The sequence below is a fragment of the Pristis pectinata genome, chromosome 2 (assembly GCF_009764475.1).
Source record: "Pristis pectinata isolate sPriPec2 chromosome 2, sPriPec2.1.pri, whole genome shotgun sequence".
NCBI lineage: Eukaryota > Metazoa > Chordata > Chondrichthyes > Rhinopristiformes > Pristidae > Pristis > Pristis pectinata.
The window spans coordinates 36,169,896-36,185,749 of record NC_067406.1 but is presented as its reverse complement, the minus strand read 5'-3'; the positions used below and the strand labels follow the sequence as shown (position 1 = coordinate 36,185,749).

Sequence of the window (15,854 nt, the reverse complement as noted above, 5' to 3'; positions counted from 1 at the left end):
GTGAATTGTGCTGTTGAGTCCTTTACTGAATGTGATTTTATTTCCACAATAATTTTAAAATACCTGTGTGAGAAACAACCACAGAAAATTCCGGAAGTGTAATGATGAGTGTTTGGAAAAGACAAAACAAAATAGCAGGAATATAATCCACAGTCAAAAACCATCTAACTGAGCCCTTGTTGAAGCATACGCATCCTCCACAGGTTATGGCACGGTTCCTTTCCTGTGAGCTGTTCATAACCCGAACAATTTGCAAGTTGAAAATGTCGCCGCAAACTGCGTTCCCACACGGCAGAAGATGCCCGCAGCTCCATAGCAACTAACAAATTCGTACCGCCAGTCTCCCAAATGCTCACTCGTGTATGGGCTGTACGTAAGTCGGGTGTTTGTAAGCTAGGACAGACCTGTAGATGAAAGTGTTGTGTATTTTTATGATTTTATATATTTTGCTTAATTTTTCTTTTTATTTACTGGAATATATATTACGAATGGCAAAAAATATTGACCTTCAGTTATGAAAAACGCATCTTTAATATAAATATTTGTCCAACAGCCATTACAGAATTTCAGAAATGTTTAGAGAGGAGAATTAGAATTTGCTGAGTGCATGGGATACAGCAAAGGCTATGGGATGAGACACATCCTGGCTGGAGTACTGAAGCCCTGCACTCCAGAACCAGTCTCTGACCAAGCTGTTCTAGTACAGTTACAACACTGGCATCTATGCAGCAATCTGGAAAATTGCCCAGATATTACCCAATCACAAAAAGGAGGACTGGTAATAATCAATCTAATCTCTATCATCAACAAAGCAATGATAGACTTCAGTGTCAGTGCCATCAGCAGCGCTTACTCATCATGCCCAGTTTGTGTTTCACCAGGATCATTGCACTTCAGACCACATCACAGCCTTGGTCCTAGTGTGGACTAAAGAGCTGAATTCCTAAGGTGAGGCTAGCATGACTGCCCTTCACAGCAAAAGGTCATTTGACTACATACAGCATCTTGGAATCCTGGTAAAATGAAATCAATAGGCATGAAAGGGAAAATGTTCCATAGCTTACACAAAAGAAAATGGTTGTAATTGTTGGAGGTCAATCTCTCCAGCCTTGTATATTACAATAAGAGTTCCTCAGGGCAGTGTCCAAGGCCCAACCATCTTCAGCTGCTTTGTAAATGACCTTCCTTCCATCCTAAGGTCAGAAGTGGGGATGTTTGCTAACAGTTACACAATGTTCAATTCCATTCACAATTTCTCAACAAATCAACCAATTCATGCCTGCATGCAGCAGGACCTAAACAACATTCATACATGAGCTGATAAAGTGGCACATAAGTTCATGCCACAAATCCACCACACATTGCCCTGACTGTGTCCTTCACCATCTATATCCTGGTTGTCACCATTGACCAAAAACTTAAAAAGACCAGATATAAATATGGCTACAAAAGCAGATCAGAGCCTTGGTATTGTTTGGCAAGTGAATCATTTTCTGACACCTTAAGGCCTTTCCACAATCTTTATGGCACAAATAAGAAACCTGGTGGAATATTCTTCACCTACTAAGATGAATGCAGCTTGAACAGCACACAAGATCCTGAACGCCATCGAGGACAAAGTATTCCCTTTGTTTTTTACCAATCCATCACTCAAAACATTAATTCTATCAACAGTGCTCATTGTGTTTCATTTACAAAATGCAGTACTGTTACTCACCCAGGTACTCCGACAGGACCTCCCAGAACCATGACCTCTACCACCAAGAACAAGGGGAGCAGACACATGGGAGCAGCACAATCGACAGGCTCCTCTCCAAGTCAGACACTGTCCTAACTTGCAAATACACTGCTGTTCTTTAACTGTCACAGGACCATGTACTTAAGGGTAATTAGTGATGGGCAATAAATCCTGACCTTGCAAGCAATGCTCAGATCCTGAAAAGTGAATAAATACATCTCTGTTTGCATGCTGTAACACTACCAATGATAAGCATCACGGAATTGGTAGCTATTGACATAACATAAATGAAGAAATATAAGTGAAGGAATATTGGGCTAAGAGCTCATTAGGTTCCTATATGGAGGAGGCTAGAAGGACATTAAAGGATCCTACCGTTCACCACTAACAATAATACTATAAAACTGTCAGTGGAATTCTTGCACCATTGTGAAATTGCATCTATCTTGGTACTGTTTGTAAATTACCAACTTAAAATGATAATATTTAAATGGTTAATTTTTGTATTACAATGAATGCAAGGGACAAACCTGTAATCTAGGTTAAAAGAATGCTTGGGTAGCTGGTCAAACCATGCATTGTCTGGCAAAAAATAAGATGGTCTTATCTGATACTACAAAGCGAGCTTATGGACCCCTTTTAAATTTACTTCCACTTCAGTGAGATAAGGTTTGGAGTCACAGCATACAACAGGCACGTAGATATTAAAGGTCTATCACTGATAACTAAAGGACACAATTGCTTAAATGTAAAGTGTCAGCTGGGGAAAAGGAAGAATGTCTAAGCTAGAAAGTTCTATAGGAGTCGTGAGTCTGGCCAGTGGTGTGGTGACACAGCTCCTGGTCCTCAGTTTAATAAGTTGTGACCTGGAATGTATCAAGCAGGTGTGATGACCCATTCTCATTTGGACATTCAAGGTAGCGTAATGCTTTACAGCGCCAGAGACCCAGGTTCAATTCTGGCCACTGTCTGTAAGGAGTTTGTGCGTTCTCCCCGTGTCTGCGTTTGTTTCCTCCAGGTGCTCCGGTTTCCTCCCACATTCCAAAGATGTACGGGTTAGGAAGTTGTGGGTGTGCTATGTTGGCATCAGAAGCGTGGCGACACTTGCGGGCTGCTTCCAGAACACACTATGCAAAAGATGCATTTCACTGTGTGTTTTGATGTACATGTGACTAATAAAGATCTTATCTTAACAAGAGGATGACAGGCCAGCTGGTGTCAGCCTGACCTATTGCTGATTATGATACTGAAGCATAAGATACGGAAGCAGGTTTAGGCCATATGGCTCCTCAAACCTGCTCAACTATTCAATAAGATATGACAGACACTGTTCCTTATCCATTTACTCATGCGCTTCTATATGGAGTCCAAATGCCTATTGATCTCAGCTTTGAATATATTCAATAACTGAGCATTCACAGTCCTCCTGAGACAGTGAATTATGAAGATTTAGAGCTCTCTGCATAAAGAAGTTTCTACTTACACTATCAATTCTATTTACGATGTTAAGCTCTTAATCTTCTATATTCAAGGCAGTACACACTGCCATCATAATTTACCCTTTTAGCTTAAATATTGTATTAAAACGGGACTCGGTTCTTTTGGGTTCCTTTCGAATGACAGACTAGGTAATGAAAGACACCACAATTTCATGAAAAGTTTGAGTAAGTTTATTTAACACAACTAGAAACTACAGCTCTAACCACAAATCTAAGCTAACCCAAATGAAAAGAAACAAGACCAAAAACCCAAACTCTCTCACTTAACACTCCCCTGGTAAAATCAAGCTCACTATTGCATGCAGTTGTCAGTGATACTTATCGGCATCCGGTACTTAGAAACGTTTCGTTCTCTGCCACTCAGTCTATCGCCGAAGGGGAGCCCCGGGGTACTTCAGCAAGACATGAAGGGGCTTGACAGTTGCCAGGTATTGGCCGCGAACCAACCTGTGGAGAAGCTCTGGAGGACTCTCTTGCAGGGCACATCTTTATAGTCAAGGAGGGCTTTGTGCCCGTTTGGTCCCAGCATAACAAAGGATTCCACATCCTTGTTAAACCTTCCCATTGTTTTCAAGTCTCATCAGTCATTAGTGCAGAAAATTTCCACGGTTAATGAACAGATAAAAATTCTGATCTTCTGGAGGGTGGGTGGCTCCATGGGTGTGTAGCCGAGAAAGGTTTGTGACAAACTCAAACAAAGCCGTGGGATCTTGTCTGATGGGGCAAATTAACAGTCCCCATTGTCTCGCTTGGCTGAGGCATACCCTGATTGTTTTACAAAGCTGCTGGTTTAACTGCACCTGATTAATACTTAGGGCTACCTTCCACATTGATGTCTTGCTATATGGATTAGGTAAGATATCTTTATTTGTCACATGTACATCGAAAGGCAGTGAAATGCATCTTTTGCGTAGAATGTTCTGGGGGCAGCCCGCAAGTATCGCCACGCTTCCGGCGCTAACATAACAGGCCCTCAACTTCCTAACCCGTACGTGTTTGGAATGTGGGAGGAAACTGGAGCACCCAGAGGAAACCCATGCAGACACAGGGAGAACGTACAAACTCCTTACAGGCAGTGGCCAGAATTGAACCCGGGTCACTGGCGCTGTAATAGCATTACGCTAACCGCTACGCTACCGTGCTTGCACTGTTAGAAGGTGATTGTTCTTGTGGATAAAAAATGGGAAGATATATTCAAAACATCTTGGTGCTGGGACCACAGTTGTTGTTGATCATTTACATTAACTGAACAGAGGAATGAAGTATAACTTCAAAACTTGTGAAGAGTACAGAAAAATGAGAACTATGACAAAAAATTACAGGATAGGTAACATAAATGGGAAACACCTTCAATATAAATAAGGGGGATGATTAATTTTGATAGGAAATTTGGAAAATGGTGGTATAGGCACTGAAATAGACAAGGTATAAGAGGATACAGACCAAATGCAGGTAAATGGGATTTGTATAGATGGGCTAAAAGGTTAGTACGGATGTGGTAAACCAAAGGACCCTTTCTGTGTAGTAGAACTCTATGACTCTAAAAGGCCATTATTGGAGCAAACGAAGCAACAGGAAAATGTTTATATATCATCATCCAGGACATGGGAAGTCCATTGCAGAGATATTTGCTTCATCATTAGCCATGGGTGAAGTTCCTGAAGACTGGAAGGTGGCTAATTTTGTTCCGTTGTTTAAGAAGGGTAGCAAGGACAAGCCAGGGAATTACAGGCTGATCAGTCTGATGTCAATAGTGGAGAAGTTACTGGTGGGAATTTTGAGGGACCGGATCGACCAGCATTTGGATAGACAGTCTGATAAGGGGGAGTCAGCATAGCTTTGTGTGTGGAAAGTCATGTCTGATGAAACTTTTAAGGTTTTTTTTTTGAAGAGGTAACCAAAAAAGTAGATGATGGTAAGGCAGTGGATGTTGTCTATTTGGACTTTAGCAAGGCCTTCGAAAAGGTCCCACATGGTAGGCTGGTCTGGAAGGTTAGGCCCCATGGAATCCAGAGAGAGCCAGTTCAGTGGATTCAAAATTGGCTCGGAGGTAGGAAGCAGAGGGTGGTGGTTAAAGAATTATAGACCAGTGAGCCTTATGTCTGTGGTGGGCAAGGTGTTGGAAAGGATTCTCAGAGATAGGCTCTATGGGCATTTAGAGAATCATGGTCTGATCAGGGACAGCCAGCATGGCTTTGTGAAGGGCAGATCACGTCTCACAAGCCTGATAGGGTTCCTTGAGGAGACGACCAGGAAGATTGTTGAGGGTAGTGCAGTAGATGTGGTCTACATGGATTTTAGTAAGGCATTTGACAAGGTTCCACATGGTAGGCTTATTCGGAAGGTCAGAGGGCATGGGATCCAGGGAGGCTTGGCCGTGTGGATTCAAAGTTGGCTTGCCTGTAGAAAACAGAGGGTTGTGGTGGAGGGAGTGGATTCAGATTGGAGGGCTATGACTAGTGGTGTCCCACAAGGATCGGTTCTGGGACCTCTACTTTTCGTGATATTTATTAATGACTTGGATGAGGGGGTAGAAGGGTGAGTTAGCAAGTTTGCAGATGACACAAAGGTTGGTGGTGTTGTGGATAGTGTGGAGGACTGTCGAAGCTTGCAGAGGGATATTGATAGGATGCAGAGCTGGGCTGACAAGTGGCAGATGGAGTTCAATCCGGAGAAGTGTGAAGTGGTACACTTTGGAAAGACAAACTCCAAGGCAGAGTACAAAATAATGGCAGGATTCTGGGTAGTGTGGAGGAGCAGAGGGATCTGGGGGTTCATATCCACAGATCACTGAAAGTTGCCTCACAGATGGATAGGGTAGTTAAGAAAGCTTATGGGACGTTAGCATTCATAAGTCATGGGATCAAGTTTAAGAGTCACGAGGTAATGATGCAGTTCTACAAAACTCTGGTTAGACCACACTTGGAGTACTGTGTCCAATTCTGGTTGCCTCATTATAGGAAGGATGTGGAAGCTTTGGAAAGGGTGCAGAGGAGATTTACCAGGATGCTGCCTGGTTTAGAGAGTATACATTATGAGGAGAGACTAGGGAGCTAGGGCTTTATCTTTGGAGAGGAGGATGAGAGGAGACATGATAGAGGTGTACAAAATATTAAGAGGAATCGATATAATAGACAGCCAGCACCTCTTTCCCAGAGAACCAATGTTCAATACAAGAAAGGCATGGCTTTAAAGTAATGGGTGGGAAGTTCAAGGGAGATATCAGAGGGAGGTTTTTTACCCAGAGAGTGATTGGTGCATGAAATGCACTGCCTGGGGTGATGGTGGAGGCAGATATGTTGGTCAAATTCAAGAGGTTGCTAGATAAGCATATGGAGGAATTTAAAATAGAGGGATATGTGGGAGGAAGGGGTGAGATAGTCTTAGGTGAGATTTAAAGGTCGGCACAACATTGTGGGCCAAAGGGCCTGTATTGTGCTGTACTGTTCTATGATAAAGGTTGTTTCTCGGAACGGAGGCCGGGGACTGGTGTGCTGCAGGGGTTGGCTTTGGGACTCTATTCATTATTATATAAATGATTTGGACGGAAATGCAAAAGGCTTGATCAGTAAGTTTGCGGATGACATGAAATTAGGAGGTGTTGATAGTGAAGAAGGTTATCGTTGATTACAGGGGGATCTTGACCAGTTAGGGAAGAGGGCCAAGGAGTAGCAAATAGTTTTCAAATACAGATAAGTATGAGGTGATACATTTTGGAAAGTCAAACCAGTGTAGATCTTGTACTTTGAATGGTAGGGCACTAGGGAGTGTAATGGAACAGAGGGACCTAGGAATACAAGTGCATAGTTGATTGAAAGCAGCGCCACGGGTAGACAGGGTGGTGCAAAAGGTGTTTAGCATGCTGACCTTCATCAGTCAGGGCATTGAGTATAGGAGTAGGGATATTATGTTGCAGTTGCATAAGTTGTCTGTGATGCCACACTTGGAGTACTGCGTACAGTTTTGGTCACCCTGTTATAGGAAAAACATAGTTAAACTTGAAAAAGTACAGAAAAGATTTGAGGATGTTGCCAGGACTAGAGGGCCTGAGGGAGAGGTTAGAACATAGAACATTACAGCACGGTACAGGCTCTTTGGCCCACAATGTTGTGCCAACATTTTATCCTGCTCTAAGATCTGTCTAACCCTTCCCTCCCACATAGCCCTCCATTTCTCTACTATTCATGTGTTTATCTAAGAGTCTCTTAAATGTCCCTAATGTATCCTCGCCCACAACCTCTGCTGGCACTGCATTCCATGCACCCACCACTCCCTGTGTTTAAAAAAAAAATTGCCCCTGACATCCCCTTTATATCTTCCTCCAATCACCTTAAAATGATATCCCCTCATGTTGGCCATTGTCGCCCTCGGAAAAAGTCTCTGACTGTCCACTCGATCTATGCCTCTTATCATCTTGTACACCTCTATCAAGTCACCTCTCCTCATCCTCCTCTCTAAAGAGAAAAGCCCTAGCTCACTCAACCTATCCTCACAAGACATGCTTTCCAATCCAGGCAGCATCCTGGTAAATCTCCTCTGCACCCTCTCTAAAGCTTCCACATCCTTCCTATAATAAGGCGAACAGAACTGAACACAATACTCCTAGTGTAGTCTAACCAGAATTCTATAGAGCTGCAACATCACCTCACAGCTCTTGAACTCAATACCACAACTAATGAAGGCCATTATACCATACGCCTTCTTAACAACCCTGCGCCCCAACCTTGAGGGGTCTATGGATGTGGACCCCAAGATCCCTCTGTTCCTCCACACTGCTAAGAGTCCTGTCATTAACCTTGTATTCTGACTTCAAATTCAATCTCCCGAAATGTATCACTTCACACTTATCCACGTTGAACTCCATCTGCCACTTCTCAGCCCAGCTCTGCATTCTGTCAATATCCTGTTGTAATCTACAGCAACCTTCTACACTATCCACGACACCACCAAGCTTTGTATCATCAGCAAACTTACTAACCCACCCCTCCACATCCTCATGCAAGTCATTTATAAAAATCACATAGAGCAGGGGTCACAGAACAGTTAGCTAGGCTCGATCTTTATTCCTTGGAAGGTGGGAGAACGAGAGATGATCTTTATAGAAGTGTTTAAAAATTATGAGAGGCATAGATAAGGTAGAGAGTAACAGTCTTTTCTCCAGTTAGGGGAGTCCAGAACCAGGGGGCATAGATTTAGGATGAGAGAGGAAAGATTTAAAAGGAACTGAGGGGTAACTTTTTCCACAGAGAGGGTGGTGAGTATATGGAACGAGTTGCCGGAGGAACTGTTTGAGGCAGGTACAATAGTATCATTTAAGAAACACTTGGATAGGTACATGTAGGGGCGGGGCTTGGAGGGATATGGGCCGAATGCAGGAAATTGGGGCTAGCTGGGTGGGCACTGTGGTCAGCATGGACTTGTTGGGCTGAAGGGCTTATATCTGTGCTGTATTACTCTATGACTCTCTTGATAAAATTTAAAACCATTGTGGTTCTCCCAAAGAGCATGAATTTAGCCAGTACCAATAACATAATCAGGTAGTCATCAAAACATTGTGTCCTAATATTGTTTGGGGACAGTACCTAGAAATCACATTGTGACTCGGGAATACAGTGAGGATTAACACTTGCAAGCTTTTTATAGCAATGATGTGTTATGAATATATGAAGCATTGATATCACAGGTGAACAGATGGAAGACAATGCCAGATTTAGTGAAATCTGTGAAAGCATGACTAACAATTAGTTCTCTGAACCAGGTGGACAGCCTAAAACTCTATGGCAGAAACTGTTGCTTGCAATCTGTTCTAAATTCACTGATGGACATACACTATACAAATCGCTCACTGCATTTCTTCCAAGTACATATTTCAAAATGCACGATCCAGATGTACCTTGCAATAGAAAGCCTTAGAGGATTCATATCTTCTACATCACACATCAAATACTAACTCGATCATTTATTGACAGTCATCTTCAGAGAGGGTACAATGGCAATTCCTTCATTTTGAAAAGAGCAATTTAGTGAGGAGATTACGTAGCCATGTCAGCTCTACAGTGGTAAAGGAGAAGAAGATTCCAAGCATGCTAAAGTTCCCTGTTTGATCCATGTCTGGCTGGTAGTGTGTTTAATGTGACTCTAGTTGTGCTGGAGTGGCAATAATGAAAGTTGAGGGTAGTAGTGACATTCCAATTACTACAGTGTATCTGCAAGTGCTCTCACTGTAGATAACAAACATTTGCTTCAATGTCCTACTGATTTGAACTAGTTGCCCTACTACTAGAAGGTAGATGTGCAAAAAACCTGCATGATAATTTCCCTAGCATACTTATCTAAACACTGTATTTCATAGCACCATATTTTTGTGCGCTACATAACATAATTTCAATTAAAAATACAACATGAAGGAATATAAGGAACTTACTGCAAATCCACCATCTTCCATCTGGATCCGCCATGCATCAAGTGCCCAGTGGCTAATGCAGGTAACCTGGGTGTGAAGAGCATTGTCCTACAGTTGCAAAGCATGTTGGGATTTTCATTCGCACATGTAGCCTGGAAACATTCACAGCGCTTGTGAGGTCAGCTTCAGTATTACATCCTTCAGCCCTCCTGAGCTACTGAATTTCTAACGGTAGTCCCTTGAGTAAAATATTCATTGGTCTAACCGCACACTGTTCAATATGGCTAAATAGGCACCATTCAATTTCTGGGTGATTATCTTTGATGTTGTGGCACCTTAAAAGCCATAAAATACTGATCATAATACATTTTCAAAATCTCGACAAAATAAATTAAAAGATAACCGAAATTTGTTTTCAAAATCTAGGTAATATAACAGAAATTTTAGACAGAAACAATGCATAGACATTGCAACAAAATATATTACAGAGGAAGAGAGTTCTGATCTCCTTTGCCTGTTGAACTTCATTTCTTTCCATTCTAAACAAGCACATGATGAATGACTGGCAAAGCCAGCAGGAAAAACAATATACCTGTACTCATTCAAATATTTTAGTAATACGAAAACAAAATCTTCAGTTCACTGAATGCAAACTGGGTACATAAAGGGTTAGACAATGGCCTTTTGTCTTTTGCATTGAAGTTATGTGAAAATGATGGAATTTTTTTTTGGTGTGTGACTGCAAATGTGAAATGAAAATGGACAGATTCAAATAGTTCCATTTCTTCATGGAGTTTCGAGGATAACAGTGCATTTGGAAATATTCTTCTGCACTCTGGCTGAGACATGTTGTAAGCTTCACACTGCAGCAGCCTGGGGATGCTTGATTGTGACATTGGATTCTTTGTATGGAGAGGTATTTAATTTCCCAGCGCAAATACCCATTGCCTTAATGTGTAAAAATTCATTATCAATACCATGCAAGCTAACTCAGAAACTCAGCATTAAACATAACCTTGATAAGGATAAACCTAAGAGTGGAAACATGCTGGGCTGTGAAGCTCATCCACAGACACCTAGTAGTTGATGGATACCTAATCTAATATTCCAATTCTACTAAGGTAAATAACAATGCTGACTGAATTATCCTTGAGCCCAAACAGCAAGCACAACAAAGCATAATGATTTTAATCTTTATTCTTCCTAAGGACTCGGGCACTAAGAATTTCCTGTTTAATTAATCAAGATTAAGCCAATGCTGAAATGTGAGAGAGAGAGAGAGTGAGAGTGTGTGGGGGAGGGGGCTGGGTGAAGAGAGAGAGAGTGTGGGGGAGGGGGGTGGGTGAAGAGAGAGAGCATGAGAATGTGTGTTGGTTAATGAAAGGTGAGCACCTTACTGTGAGAGGGTTAAGCAGGATCAGTGGAAGGCTAGAATTATTACGAATTCATCCATGCTAAAATCCATTTGCCTTAGTACCTCTCATCAATTTAATATAAAAAATTCAAACCATATCAAACTTCAGTACTGTTCGGAGTAGAGTTTTAAGGAAGGATGTCTTGCATAATTTGAGGTGAATAGGGAACTTTTTCATTTTTTAAAAGTCAATGCATAATTTGTAAAACTTTTTTTTTGAATTAATGTATGAATTATTGGAACAACCTACCTTAAAATAGTTTTATTTTATTTCTTGGAGAGGGATGATTTCTATCACTTCCAATGTACACTGGAATCATAAATGAGTGAATAAATAATGTGTTACAATTTCACTAGCATTATACAATATCAACATGAATGATAGACAGCAATTTCTTTCCTATATTCTTGCAGGGGCAGGTAATTGCTGAGAGATGACAGCAAGCTGTGATTTCTGTAAAACACTGCCTGTGGATTTGGTCTTCCATGAGGGAAAGGCTTGTACAGTCCCAGTTACTTGAGCAAGAAACACACTCCAGAGCATGAGAAACTGCAGATTCTGAGAAAATTATCTGGTTTAATGTGTCAATTCAAAAAAAAGTGACCAATCAATTATGTGTCTCCTCAGATATTAATGTAATGTTCCTTACATTTTTGTTCATTATTTGCACTGCTTTCCTTCATTTTCTATTCATATATTCACTGAACTCAGTATGAAGTATTGGAATCTAAACTGTGTGTGCACCCTGTTTCTCTTCAGTTTAAGCTTTATCCCCTCATTCTGAAAGGTTTTAGCTATCAACTGTTTAATCTTCTGATAGTATTTTTGTATAAGATGTAAGATTCCAGTTAATATAAACACGAACATGATGAGGCTAGCATCAAATACTCTTTTTGACAATTCATACATTAATGACTTGTGTATGTAATGCATTCTATAAAGTCAATCAAATTTGGCAATCAATTTTATGCTACAATTCAAGAACAGCTCCTTTCCCATCATAACAACTTTGCCAGAAATGCAGTAGAAAACCCCTTCATCCACACATGTTTCTGACAAAGATTTGGTGCAGGAATTGGAACAGCACTCAGCTAATTCCAGGCTTACTTTTAAGTTAATATGTTTGCTGTGTTCTATGCACTGCATTTTGAATTAATAATATACTGTCACCATGATAATATAGTAATCCATTGTCACCAATGAAGGCAAATTTCAGAAGCAGTGGTTTTTATGGAGTGCTCATTGCGTATAACAGCAGATGAATTTCCAAATACTGTAACATGCAATATATTTACAAAGCCTTTACATTTGTTGAAACCATGTAAAATAAAATGAATAATTTAACATTGCGGGGTATTTTCAGCTTTCAGAGAAAAGATCTCTCCAGAAGAAATGCTGTCTGTGATATTTTAGAAGCCCACCTTTGTCAAAGTGAACAATAGAAGATATTTTCTTAATTCACAGCAGGATTGAACATTTACTTTGCATACTGTATATCAAAAATTGGTTTAGGAAAACAGTTAAGGAAATGTGATATTATAGAAACAAAGTAAAATCTCAGAAGATAAATCAAAAAGCAAAAAAAACTGTAAATGCTGCATTTACGTGGAAAATCTACAAATTTTCGTGCTCAAAACTAAGTGTCACTTCACCACCAAGACATTATTAAAAGCCCACCATTCATTATTTTGTGCCAGTGCTCAACATGGTAAAATTAGACCATAGCAGAGTCATGTCAGGAAAGTAAAAACATGCAATCAACAATGTGTGACCCTGAGGATTCAAAAATGTCACGTCGCTTACTATGTCGTGTTTTATCTGCTTTCTTTTCCCTCTTGTAATGTACAAATTCTGACTGTTATTTTGCTATCATTTTTCCTCAATTTCAATGCTTAATGAGGCTGAGCCAAGTTAATAATGGATGTAATAAGTAAGTGATGCGTCATTGTTGGGTGCCCATACTCTTGAAAGTGTGCCTATGTTGAGAGAGAGAGAGAGGCAGAGAGAGAGAGAGGCAGAGGGAGAAGGCAGCGTTCGCACACTATCTGTTCTGCTCTGTCAGACCCTGCTGCACTGTGCCACTCATCAATAAAAAAAAACAACATGACTGATGAGTTCATTTAATGGAATTCCTTTGTGTGAACAGAAGCCTTTTGAATCCACTCACCGCTTTGACTTTTCCAGGACATTTGAAAGGATAGCTGGTGAACGCCTACCATTTGTGCCCACTGCCTTCTGCTTTAACGACTGCCACTCTAATTCAAGTGTGTGCAGCTTTGGGAGGAAGTAGAAAAGGTCACAGATTTGATCTTCCTTTTTATGCATGACTGGGAATCATAATGTTGGTACATTGGTGAAAATGCATTTCAAATTGATGCATGATTTTTATGCACACTGTTCTTTTGCATATCTCAAGAATTCCTGGGTTTAATTTATATAAAACTTTTATTCTATTTCCTTAATATTAATTGAAATGAAAACATGAAGTTATTGTAAGAAAAAACTATGAACAAAAAGCAGGTTGCATTTTCATTCAAAATCAGTGCTGGAACTTGCTGGGAAATGCTGACAAATTTCTATAATTTATAATTAGGTTTATGTAAGTTTTGGCAATTTTTGCTTCTTAAATTACTATGGTCTGATCATTTTCTGAAAATTGTTCCCTGAAATAGGTCAGACTATTATTTCATCATTCCAAGTGTTGGACTTTTTTTTTAGTGAATAAATCCTCTTATTAATAAAATTCAGTCTGAAGTCAGCCTTATCATGTTGTCTGACCATTCTGTTTTGTTTTGAATTAATGATTCTTTAAATTTTTGGAATTGGAAAATAAAAAGACTATCCTTATTTTTTCTCTGCACAGAAATGCACCTGGTAACTTATATTGTCAACAACCTTCCTAGGTTCTGCCTTACTTTTTTAGCCTTTTAATCTTTAACATCTCCCCATGTGTTTTGATCCTATTATTATAGTAAGAAATGGTTTTCAAACTTTGAACAATTTAATTTTCTTGACTAACAAGAAAACTAATGCTCTTGACCTTTCCTCAGACGTTATTCCTGGGTCCTGGAACCATCTTTGTTGCAGATTTCCACACTCCCACAAAGCAAAAATGTAGCAACCTATAACTAATTGGTCAGAACTGCATGTAACGGGAGGAGTTGCTGCCAGCTGATTCATTCTTTGCTCTTTTTCTCCCTTCTTCCCTCCAGGGCACCAGGTCATGAGCTCTTTGAATCTGTACCAAGCTGTTCCTAGGAATTCTCGATGTGTGGAGCCTTTGGGACTGGGTTGGTGTTACAGCACTCAAAATGTTGGCACTGTGTCCCTCACTACTTGGGTCTAAGAAAAGTGAATTCACATTCTGCATTGACAGCTATAAATGCCATTGTAACATAGTGAAACAGATTTTGCACAGAAGCAGAGGTTGATGATAAAAATATTTGTGCTTCACCAGATGTTTCACTAGTCAAATTTGTCTTACATATTGAAAAGTTTAGACATATTTAAATTAAAAATCTGGACGTGGAAGAATGCACATTCCTGTATTAATGAATAAAACATCTATATGTAATATGAAAAACTTATTGTAATACCAGCCATTAAAAATAGCAATTCATTAATTGTAATGAACCTTATGTGCTGTTGCTTATAGAGAAACATAGAATCCACTGTCTTATGATATGGGCCCTTGAATGGCCCTGAGCATAAAATATAAAAGTTAGGATGTTATGAAGCAAATTTACAAAACACTGGTTAGACTGCACTTGGAGTATAGAAAGGATGTGGTTGCACTGGAGATTTACCTGGATGTTGCCTGGATTGAAGGACGTTAGCTATGGGGAGAGATAGTAATGGGGAGTGCCAATAATAAACCAATACCAAAATAAATAGACTAGTCGTCTTTTTCCTGGAATGAAGGAGATTGAGGGGTGACCTGATAGAGGTATATAAAATTATAGGAGGTGGAGATATCAGAATCTTTTCCCCTGTGGTAAGGGAATCAAAAACAAGAGGGCATAGGTTTAATATGAGTTGTAAGAGTTTTAAAAGGGATTTGAGGGGATTTTCTTTTACACAGAGAGTGGTTGATCATTGGAACTTGCTGCCGGAGGAGGTGGTGGAATCAGATACAATCATTATGTTTAAGAGACATTTAGACAGGCATTTGAAAAGGCAAATCACAGAAGGATACAGAACTAACATGGGCAAATGGGATGAGGGCAAAAAGGTTGGCATTACGTAGTGGGCTGAAGGGCTGGTTTCTGTGCTGTACAACTCTATTACTCTATGAATCTCTAACACTAAGTGTTCCCTTTCCAAGAAGAGAGCCCTCTTTTTCTTTCCTTTCTCATAATAGAGTCTGCCTGGCTCTCTGCTTTTCCCATCACTCACAGAGTATATCGTTCTCCCTCAATAGCCCAAAGTTTGCATTCATTCTATATCTTTGACAGCAGCTTCTGGTGACTGCGCAGGAGCTATCAAAGAAGAGTAAATGTCAGGGTTACTTTATTCTTCCTTAGTGCACTGCTGCACACTTTGCAAGTGCAATCAACCCAGAGTCAATTATTTGCTGTGAGCTTCAACCTTTTTGCACAATTTTCTCACTTTAACATCCATTGAAAGTGTGAATGCTGATTAAATAAAGTGTAATTGAGTTAACTGAATAGTCTAAAAATCTAATTATAAATGAATGGTGTCTGACTGTCTTTTAACAAAATTCTAAATCCTATGGATATTAAAATAATTACTATTTTATACTTTACATTTGGTTACAATTTTTTTCAGCTGCTGTTTTA

General features: G+C 40.0%; 1 long non-coding RNA gene across 1 annotated transcript in view; it reads right to left on the bottom strand.

Moving 5' to 3' along the window:
* Nucleotides 1-13,320, bottom strand: part of LOC127567546 (uncharacterized) — a 42,680-nt gene extending 29,360 nt beyond the window's left edge. The window contains exons 1-3 of the long non-coding RNA XR_007955904.1: nt 13,223-13,320; nt 11,305-11,364; nt 9,662-9,792 (exon numbers count right to left, since the gene is read on the bottom strand). This is a non-coding gene — a long non-coding RNA (uncharacterized LOC127567546). The remainder of the gene's footprint in view (nt 1-9,661; nt 9,793-11,304; nt 11,365-13,222) is intronic.
* Between the last annotated feature and the right edge of the window lie 2,534 nt (nt 13,321-15,854).